General features: G+C 38.6%; 2 long non-coding RNA genes across 2 annotated transcripts in view; both read right to left on the bottom strand.

The window, feature by feature from the left end:
• Positions 1-2,065, bottom strand: part of LOC138050467 (uncharacterized) — a 12,970-nt gene extending 10,905 nt beyond the window's left edge. Inside the window, exon 1 of the long non-coding RNA XR_011132621.1 lies at positions 1,939-2,065. This is a non-coding gene — a long non-coding RNA (uncharacterized lncRNA). The remainder of the gene's footprint in view (positions 1-1,938) is intronic.
• A 2,573-nt stretch (positions 2,066-4,638) lies between these two features.
• LOC138050466 (uncharacterized) lies at positions 4,639-9,878 on the bottom strand. Its single transcript, XR_011132620.1, has 3 exons — positions 9,688-9,878; positions 7,738-7,849; positions 4,639-7,133 (listed from the first exon to the last, which is right to left on the bottom strand). It is a non-coding gene; the product is annotated as an uncharacterized lncRNA (long non-coding RNA).

Here is a 9,878-nt window from a genome sequence, read left to right as displayed (position 1 = left end):
AACCAACGGCAATTAGTTTGTGGTTTCATGTCGCTTTGATTGGTTGCTGCATTATGGAAAATGTCAAAATCAAAACCTTCTATTCCCAAAGGATTTGAAGTGGGAACAACATTGACACCGGTTTGGCAAGATATCGTACTAGTTCGAAATTGCGTGGAAGTGGGATTTTTAACCGCCGTGACCAGGGGTTCTTATTTTTCGCCTCTCCTTTTTAACCGCTCGCTACCGTCTCGCGAAAGAAAAATAAAACCTATGGCACCCAAGGTAAGTTTTAATTGCTATGCAATAATGATTCCACAGAATCGGTGAACTCCGAAAGCAGGAAACACATGCATTAAATCAGACATATCTTTTTAGAAATCAGAAGCTTTTTTTTACGTTAAGGTCAATAGACTTACCAGAGTTTCTTTTGAATAAAAAGGATTATCGATAGAGCCATGGAAATCCTACTAACGCATTTACACAAAAATATACCAACCAGAAAATTAATTTATTAAATAGCCAGATGGCCAGTGGTCATCATATTAATGATAGCAGTAACGTCATCTTAGTTCATCATACATTCTATGGCTGTCATTAAAGCCTTCCATAGGATAATTAACACATCCCTTTGGATGACTTTGAGATCGGCACGGAAGAGAAAAATTGACAGTGTGAGTTGTGAAATAAAACCTGGAAGCTTTTAGATCAACAGCCAGGAAAAGCAAATCAATGTTAACAGGATATAAATTGTTATGGAAGACGATGGAGCAAAAAAGTAAGATAAAAAATAATAGTCTGTCTTGCCGCATAACCGCATATAGTCGTATCCATAATGGAGCATGAGCTATCACCTCCAACTCCCAACTTAAACTAATATTGTAGTGTTATAATATGTTGAAGTATGCATAGTGCGTATAGCTTGGATGTGTATAGTGTACGTAGTTTGGATGTTCTGTGTTCAGCATAGGTAGTTAGCGTAGTTTCGATATAAAGCTCGGATGTATATTTTAAAATTAAACAGGGGCACCCAACGTCAAATTTTGGACAATATCTGTTCGGAAGACGATTTGAAATCTAGAATTTTCGGAACATTTTGTTGTAAATTTTCTTGCTTGCCTGCCTGTCCTACGATTTTAGAACATCTAAAACATGGTATAATTGCTCATTTTTAACGGATTTTTACCTTAAAAAGGTCACGTAGAATTTTCGGGAGCCTTTTTTCTGGCTGAAATTTTCGAAAAGGAAAGTTTTGATCCCTGTAATTTTCGTATCACTAGACTTTCAGCTAGGAAATCCGAACAGATGAAAAATTTTTAGGGGATAAAAATAGGCCCAATCTACCGTTTAAATACTAAAATACGTTGAACAATGTTATGCTTAAGTGGTTTTGAACTATATTATCGTTGGGTGCCCCTGATTAAAGTGAAGCTAATGTTAAAAAAAGGAAATAAAAAATAAAAAACACAATCTTGTATTTTTTTAACTTTGTATGAAAGAGTTCAAGACATAACGTTAACGACGGCAGAGGCGACTACACAAAGCAATAACCTGAACGATAAATAAAATGTAGTAGGGCTCATTGTTGGTTTTTGTTCCGAAACCTCTGGTTTTTGTCTTCTGGCCGTTTTGCGATTCGTCTTCACCTCTGAGTCCAGGGTAATTGCCGTCCTTTGCATAGCGAAACGGTTTAGCGACCAGATTTAGAATTTTTTGGGAACTTGAGCATGCAAAGACTGTAGTGGAAATATTTGATATTTTCCAGTTCATACCATTTCAGTTATAGCAGAAGATTGTTAAGAATAGGTAAATAAGATGGAATCAGAATAACAAAGAAGTAGTTCTGTCCTTCAACGCTCTTGGTGCATCATACAAAAGCAACTGTATTTGTTATATTAGTAACAAATGTAATGCTTACTGTTGAAAGCATGAGAGAGTTTTACTGGGATAACCTCTCACCTGAGCGGGGTAAGTCCTCCTCTCAAATGGCTGAATGAAGCTTGACGGAGAATCAGCAGTTATTGGCTCAGAGATGATATGACGAGACACATAGCATGTATTAGTTCTTATACAAACTGCTCCCTAGTCTCATTCTACAACATCCAATCAAATACAGGCGTTGTTTGTCACTTACAACAAATCTTGCATTGAAATAATTTATGAAGTCTTCAATGTGTCGAATGATGGCAGGTGAAAATTCAAATGACTGGAGTTACCACGTTGCGGTGAAATGAACGTATATTCAAAACTACTTGCACACCTTAAATTAAAGCCATCAATAACTCTTGATCAAATTGATTCACTCCCCGCTAGCTAACAGCTTTTTTCTCGAGTTTGTTTGCATCCGAATTTACATCTTGTTCTTTGTTGGTTAATCAACGGTCATTTCATCTCATTGTCAGGACTTTAAAGCTGTTTGGAAGCAAATATATCATTATCAATATTTATCGATTTGTATTCCAGCTGACAGTCTTCAAATAAAATCATTGAGGCGATATGAAGGAATTAAGAAAGCGGCGAGTGGGAAAATTGCGTAGCTTGTCTAAGTATAAGATAAGGACACCCAGGCATTAACGCCAGCTTAAGTTCTTTCGTCGACAAACGATGTTATTTTGGAAAGAAACGGAGGGAACAAATCTGGTCCCCTCAACATCGATATCACCAATATATCTGCCATCTCTCAAACGTCGCCTGCTGAACAATGTGTTAAACCCGATTCTTATTAAAAAAAATTGATCAACGACTTATTTAGGTCATAGCAAACCAGCTAAAAAATAATGTGCTTGTATTCAATAAAACCCTCTAATGAATAATAAAAACAGCTCCCACTAAAGACTGGGTCAAACTTTAAACAAAGCCGGGTTGATCGTTTGATAAAAAAGCAAGTGAATGAGATTTTGCTTAGTATAGCCCCTATGAAAACGTTTTAAAGGAAACAGTAGATTAGCTGCCATAAACAGAAAGATGTCAAATTAGGAGAAAATACCCGAGCCGATCAAAGAAATTCAGCTATGATTTGATAACCTATTTAAAAAGCTCTCATAAAATATTCACTTGAGGTTTCAAAAGAGTGAATTTCAAATATGATGAATTGGCAACAGGAGAACCCAGAATTTATCGTTTCGCAAGATCAAGTCATTTACAATAGGCCACAACTCCGAAGCAATTGGTACGATTTTGAACCGATTGTGTAGGGCTAATGATTTAACAACTTGAGAGGCATCATCGTGATGCTAAGCAAGGAACAGAGTATTTTATAATGCTAATTCTGGCCCTGGCCATCGAATCAGGTAACTGAAAAAAATGAAGTTTCTTAAGGAAGCACCTGTTGTGACTCGTATGTGACAAATTGTTTGAACATTGCTGCTGCATTCTAACGTTTCCTCTCCTTTTTGTTTGACGCATGTTTTGGCTAAAACATTTTTTTAACGTGTTTTCATTAGCTATGATTCGAAAGAAACAGAAACTGTAGTTTCCGTTAGAAACAAAAATAAAAATCATTCAGTCTTGGAAGAACACACACAGTAAATGCCCGAACAAGTCTCTTTTAGTTAATGGACAACCTCTAATCTAGAACAGGAGAAATCAAACGCTCATAGAGTCGGCGCTGATCCGCACAGGGACAACTTAGATTTTCTTGAGCACCTCATTGTCACTGGCAAGAAAGTTTTAGTCAATACAGTATTGTTTAGAATTATCCAAAGAAATTAGAGTGATAATGACTTCTTTTTTTAGAGACCATTCTCACGTTGAGTACTAAGTTTTGTCTTTACCCTTCGGAACGGCCGAGGATATCTTTTATTGGTAAAACAGAAACACAGTGTATGTGATATAGAGGATCTATTATGGTTCGTGCCCTGTTGACTCAGTCTCACTTCCTGAAAATCGATTCTTCCTAGAGGCAGACTTCCTAACAGTGTGTGACTGTGTTGTTCTCGAGTTGGCAATCCAATGAACAGTAATTAAAAGAATTAAATTCATTGGTGAAATATGGCAAATGTGGCTCCCAGAATGATGTAAATAAGTGTCATGACAGGTACTTTAGAAACACCCTTTGAAGTAACTGCAGAATACCCGGCCACTGGGGGGTTCCTGTAGCGGCATCGTTTGAAGAACGAGGCATATTACAACACAAGCCATTTATATATGCAGTTTAGCTCACCCTTTATCTTACAAGAGCAGAAGAATAACTTCTTAAGACCATAAAGGAATCATATTTCCACAGTGCTACTTTCGTTCATTCTTTATTCTGTTAACACTTCCACTGAAAGTGACGGAAGCAATAAGGAGTCGCTTACGATATTTCCGCTGACGGATCTTTATGTTGTTTCTTGTGTTTCCGCTACTGGCATATTAGCAGCTGGTGGGAGTATAATATGCTGTCATTAGCATCGTTTCCTTTTGTACTTGTCATATTTAGTGGATATGAAACCCGACTTCGTGACAGGGAGAAACTGGATTGATTCCGGCGCTAAACAACACTTTTTTTCCATCGTGAGTTGCTTGTGCAGAGGTTTCTCTGCAATTTGTTCAATTGACATGCTTGTCGAGATTTTCACGGGCTTAGAACAATCTATAAGTTCAAAACCGCGTCAGAGAAAGTTACGTCTACGCTATTTGGTTAGTTGTCATGCATAATGACGAAAAAACATACTCCAATGAAAAAGACTAAAGCTTTTCGTTTATTTCAAACAAATTACCAGCTTGTGCCATGACCGACAACTTAAGATGTCACTGACTTTACAGAGAGGGCTAACAACATCGATGGCGCATATAATTATTTTCCAAATAAAGTAATATTTTAACCCATCGTTACAAAAAAACCCGTGAAACATATTTTACTATTTGAGCTGTGCTCTTGTTGTAGGCTCCATTAAAGTTAGCAAATTTTCACTGTGACGGGCTTCAGGAACAATTTATAAGTTCAGAACAATGCCGCGTCAGAGAAAGTTAAGTCTACGCTATTTGGTTATTTGTCATGCATGATGAAAATAAAACATGCTCCAGTGAAAAAGACTAAAGCTTTCAAACAAAGCTCCATTTACTAGAGTGAAAAAATAGTCGCCAGCACAACGAGCGGTGAATATCACTTCCCAACTCGGTGGCATTTTTCCTTGTATTTTGTTCGTTTCTCTCCTGAATAAATCTGCCTCATATCAAGAATCAGATTTTTTACTTGAGCCTTTTTGCTTCCTTGAGTTCAATTAACAGGACCTATGAACGTAGCCTTCGTTTTGGTGGTTATTCTTAGACTCTTACTTATTTCACAGCTCTGTAACAACGGTTCATTTATCCGCTCACAATCTAATAATTTGCTCACATAGAGTGGCTTTTGAAATTTGTACAGACCCACAGGTTTTAAAGAAACCAAAGAGTAGTATATGGAATCGCTGTTCGGTGGCAGGTGCAGCTGTGGAGCTATGGAGCCGTGATGCCCCAAAGCCCAAGCCCCAACCTTAACCGCCTAATCCCAACTAAACCTTAACCTCAACCTCATCCAAACGGGTTTAAAAGCTATATTTTCAGTTTTTGCCTCTTTTCTCACTTGATGTTACATGTACTCCCATTTGGTGGTCAAAAACACAATAACACTATTGTTTTTGAATATTCAATAACTTGAACGAGAACGATACACTTTATTGCGCACATGTTTTCTATGAGAATATTTAATAAGCTGAACAGGATGGTCACGATTGATTGCACATACATGTATACAAACAGCACAATGAGCTGTATCTACTCCTGAACATGTCTAATTGACGCCACAATGACAACAAGTTTTGAGAACGCTTATCACAGTGACAATGTGATATTTGCGAAAAGTAGTTCTCTTTAAACAAAGGAACGACACAATTCATATTCGTAACAGTGAAATGATCTATGAAAAAAGCATTAAGCACTGCTCGATAGAAGTGAACATTCGAAATACAAATAATGTTTAAAAAAGAGTAAATTGACCTGTTATTGTGAACAAGATTAATCCTGCAGCTGGCATGCAAAAAAATGCATATCGTTCCTCGAGCGGTGATGCGAAGCGAGTCATGATTTGCTGTTTTGTGAACTGATTGTGTTTCCTTTGGTTTGGCTCTTTCTTGTTTTCCATTATACCTATAAGGAGTTATGTAAATGGTTTTTTATGCAGGTGAAGGAGTTATCAGTTTGCGCATCTCAATAGTACACGAGAGTTTTTCGACACATTGTCCAGGTTTTACAGTATGGATGGATGTTGGATGTTTTGACTTTGTAAACAGTCCCGTTAGTACATTTTAAGTGTGATTGGTTAGGAACTTTTGCTCCGAGAAGCTCCGAGCAAATCTGAACAGAACCCTGAAGGGGAAGCAACTGGCAACTACAGAGTTGCTCCGAGCAACTCCGACCAACTCCGAGCAGCTCCAAGCAAATCTGAGAAGAGCCCTGTAGGGGGTGCAACTGGAAACAGAGTTTCGCCGACGGAGCAAATCCGAACAATTCCGACCAACTTCGAGCAACTCTGTCGTTGCCGGTTGCTCCCCCTACAGGGACCTACTCAATTGGGTATGTTCAGGCGTGTGGGCCTAGCTCATTGTGCAGTTTGTACATGTGCAATCAATTGTGACGATCCTGTACAGGTTGTTAAATATTCTCATTGAAAACAATAACTAAAGGACTCTTAGCATGTGCGCAATCAATTGTATCGGTCTCGTTCAAGTTATTGACTATAAAAAAAAAACAAAACAATAGCGTTATTGTGTTTTTGACCACTCTATAGCAGTAACATCAAGTCAGAAAAGAGACGAAAACTTGAAAGAGGTTAAGGTTTAGCTGGGGTTCTTTAATTGGGATTAGGATTAGGGTTAGGATTAGGATTGGGGCCTGGACGGTGGAGTCTACGGTTCCACAGCTTCACCCACCGCAGAACCGCTATTCCATATACTACTCCAAAGATAGCCTGCTAAGTTGACCCTCGTCTAAAGGATCATAATTTACCCAAAGAAATGCCCTTTACATTGCAGTTTGTTATCAGCGCTGATCATAAGTGTTGATCGCAATCTGGCTATGTAGATTTCTCTATCTTAAATAGGTGTATGATGACCAGAAAATAGTCTCATTACAAAACAATTTAGTTGCCATCTTTTCTCTTTGGTCTTTACTTAGCAACTGCTACCCGTTGCATTCTGCAAATACAAAATAAAAAGATAAATTATTTATGAATGACTGATCATTCCAGAATATGAGTCTGTCGTTCCAGCCAGTTTCGATTTTTTGCCAGTTTACAGTACGTGTTATCTGATAGGCAGACGACTTTCGCAGGGTATTATTTCACATTAATCGAATTTAGCCCGACAAATTTATTTAGTTTTTTTGGTAACTCTCATGGGATATTCCACGATCGCGCAGGATTTGCTGAAATGGTGAGTATGTGACCGCCCTAAACCCAATGATATCATAACACTTTCGTGTATGGAACTCTAAAGATTATGAAATGCTGCGGTGCATCCAGTAAATGCTCGAGGAAGTTTGACCTTTATCATCTCTTCGTGTCTGTGTTATCGAAAAAACAACCTCAATTGAAGTTCATAAACAAAATAAAGGCTCAATAGAGTTATAGTTTTTGGTCATTTTTGTTCAAAGAGGTTGCTCGAGCCTGGAACCTGAGTAGAATGGCTGCAAATCAAGCAGGCCTTGATGGTGGGCTTTCCGGGTAGATGCTGAATAGTACTCCTAACGCGACGAGGGGATGTCAATAAGCCATACATTAGCAATTCTTTACCAACTTACAAGCTTTTAAAGTAAGCAAGACCCAGAGCTACGAGGAAAAGAGAGACAACGATCAGCCCCAAGGTCACAGCCAGCAGGATTGTTATGGTAAGCAGCAAGTCCGTTTCTTTCTCTGAAACAAAGAAACGAGATAAAATGTATTAGGGAGATTCTTGCTTCTGATAAACTTTAAGCATTCTAAATGATGACTTTACGGATGTCCTGTCGAGAATAAAGAAAACTGAAAATGGCAGATCGACTAAGGGAAACGAAACGCGTGGAAAATTAATGACCATTTTTGGCTCTCGGGTACTTAAGGCGCGCCCGGGTTAACGGCTTGAACATTTGCTTCAACATGCGTTCGATTTTGTTGAACGATGTTGAACGATGTCGTGACTGCTGGGGTCGGCTAACGATTTTAATTTATTCAACAAAGCTCCACTATATGCCTGGCCCCAGTTGTTCGAAGGGTGGATAGCGCTATCCACTGAATAAATCACTATCCACTGGATAACTCAATTGGTTTTGCTAGTGTTTATCCGCTGGATAGTGATTTATCCGGTGGATAGCGTTATCCACCTTTTGAACAACTGAGACCTTGTATTCAGTCCCAGGCTGCAGCCGCGGTTCTTACTGTGGATACAGACACGGATACGTCATTGAGAGACCGATTAGTGCGGCCTCAACTTCATGATACATTCGTGATAACAAAAGAAATGTTGAATGGTTGTTAAAGCAAAGCTTAAATGCTTTTAATTAAAATCCTTTAACATCGATTCAACTTTGATTCAGCACGTTTCAACACCGTGGAAAGGGGAGAGCACTGTTCACAAGAGAAAATGAAAGAAACAGAAAGAGAGTCACCCAGTGAAGCTCTTGGGATTTGTTAATTTCAGTTAAGTTATTAAGATGTCACGAAAACGGAAGTCTGTTTTTTGAGACGTCCACAAAGTCAGAAGAATTCAAAATGGCGTTCCCGGTGGAATTACGGTTTTTTCACGAAAACGACTTCCAGAAGTAAGGAAATTGGTGCATCTTGCCCCAAAGCCCGGAGTGGGATTCGGATTCCACGATTTCTTGTAAATCTAATGGCTTGTTGGATGAAGAAGATGACTCCGAAAGCCATTACACAATGCCAGAATAATTCATATGACGTCATGCTTAATAGTCACAGACGTACAGACGTCTTGGGGAAACAGACTTCCGATCTAAAATTAAATTTTTGTGTGAAATTCAAATATCTCGGCTAACGCCTCTACACTTCCCCTCCCCCCTCCCCCCTCCCCCCCCCCCCCCATCTCCTTCATTTTCTCTTGGTGTTCAACAAAATCAAACGGTTGCTGAATGAAATGTTGTAAATGAAATACTAAAATACGTTGAACAATGTTATGCTTAAGTGGTTTTGAACTATATTATCGTTGGGTGCCCCTGATTAAAGTGAAGCTAATGTTAAAAAAAGGAAATAAAAAATAAAAAACACAATCTTGTATTTTTTTAACTTTGTATGAAAGAGTTCAAGACATAACGTTAACGACGGCAGAGGCGACTACACAAAGCAATAACCTGAACGATAAATAAAATGTAGTAGGGCTCATTGTTGGTTTTTGTTCCGAAACCTCTGGTTTTTGTCTTCTGGCCGTTTTGCGATTCGTCTTCACCTCTGAGTCCAGGGTAATTGCCGTCCTTTGCATAGCGAAACGGTTTAGCGACCAGATTTAGAATTTTTTGGGAACTTGAGCATGCAAAGACTGTAGTGGAAATATTTGATATTTTCCAGTTCATACCATTTCAGTTATAGCAGAAGATTGTTAAGAATAGGTAAATAAGATGGAATCAGAATAACAAAGAAGTAGTTCTGTCCTTCAACGCTCTTGGTGCATCATACAAAAGCAACTGTATTTGTTATATTAGTAACAAATGTAATGCTTACTGTTGAAAGCATGAGAGAGTTTTACTGGGATAACCTCTCACCTGAGCGGGGTAAGTCCTCCTCTCAAATGGCTGAATGAAGCTTGACGGAGAATCAGCAGTTATTGGCTCAGAGATGATATGACGAGACACATAGCATGTATTAGTTCTTATACAAACTGCTCCCTAGTCTCATTCTACAACATCCAATCAAATACAGGCGTTGTTTGTCACTTACAACAAATCTTGCATTG

Source organism: Montipora capricornis, chromosome 6 (genome assembly GCF_036669925.1).
Source record: "Montipora capricornis isolate CH-2021 chromosome 6, ASM3666992v2, whole genome shotgun sequence".
Lineage (NCBI taxonomy): Eukaryota > Metazoa > Cnidaria > Anthozoa > Scleractinia > Acroporidae > Montipora > Montipora capricornis.
Note: the sequence above shows the minus strand (reverse complement) of the source record. Positions and strands in the feature narration are given on the sequence as shown.